Source organism: Empidonax traillii, unplaced genomic scaffold (genome assembly GCF_003031625.1).
Source record: "Empidonax traillii isolate 1590-97213 ecotype Southwest subspecies unplaced genomic scaffold, ASM303162v1 scaffold53:size2875158, whole genome shotgun sequence".
In the NCBI taxonomy this organism is placed as follows: domain Eukaryota; kingdom Metazoa; phylum Chordata; class Aves; order Passeriformes; family Tyrannidae; genus Empidonax; species Empidonax traillii.
The window spans coordinates 823,974-824,282 of record NW_020955246.1 but is presented as its reverse complement, the minus strand read 5'-3'; the positions used below and the strand labels follow the sequence as shown (position 1 = coordinate 824,282).

General features: G+C 54.4%; 1 protein-coding gene across 1 annotated transcript in view; it reads left to right on the top strand.

Moving 5' to 3' along the window:
* Positions 1 to 213: 213 nt before the first annotated feature.
* Positions 214 to 309, top strand: part of LOC114055311 (outer dense fiber protein 3-like) — a 3,036-nt gene continuing 2,940 nt past the window's right edge. The window contains exon 1 of the mRNA XM_027879276.1: positions 214 to 303. The gene's annotated coding sequence lies outside the window, so the exon portion shown is untranslated. The remainder of the gene's footprint in view (positions 304 to 309) is intronic.

The window sequence follows — 309 nt, the reverse complement described above, 5'->3', positions numbered from 1 at the left end:
TCTATGTGCAGAATCTGGGGCTGCCCCATGCTGAACTCAGCTAGTTCCATGGCCACCCCATGCCCAGCCACAGTGGAGGTAATATGGCTGCTGCCCAAACAGCTGAACAGCCATTCTCAACATCACAATGGGCTTCACCCCATGATGCCCCTCACTGGGTGAGGGTGGCCTTTTGTGATGTCACCTAGTGATGGACATCACCGATGATGGATCCATCTAGCAATGGATTATGATGACACCGAGGACCTGGCGGCCCTCACTGGTTGTATCAGGACATCTCACCCAGCCAGTGTCAAACTCCAGGCAAGC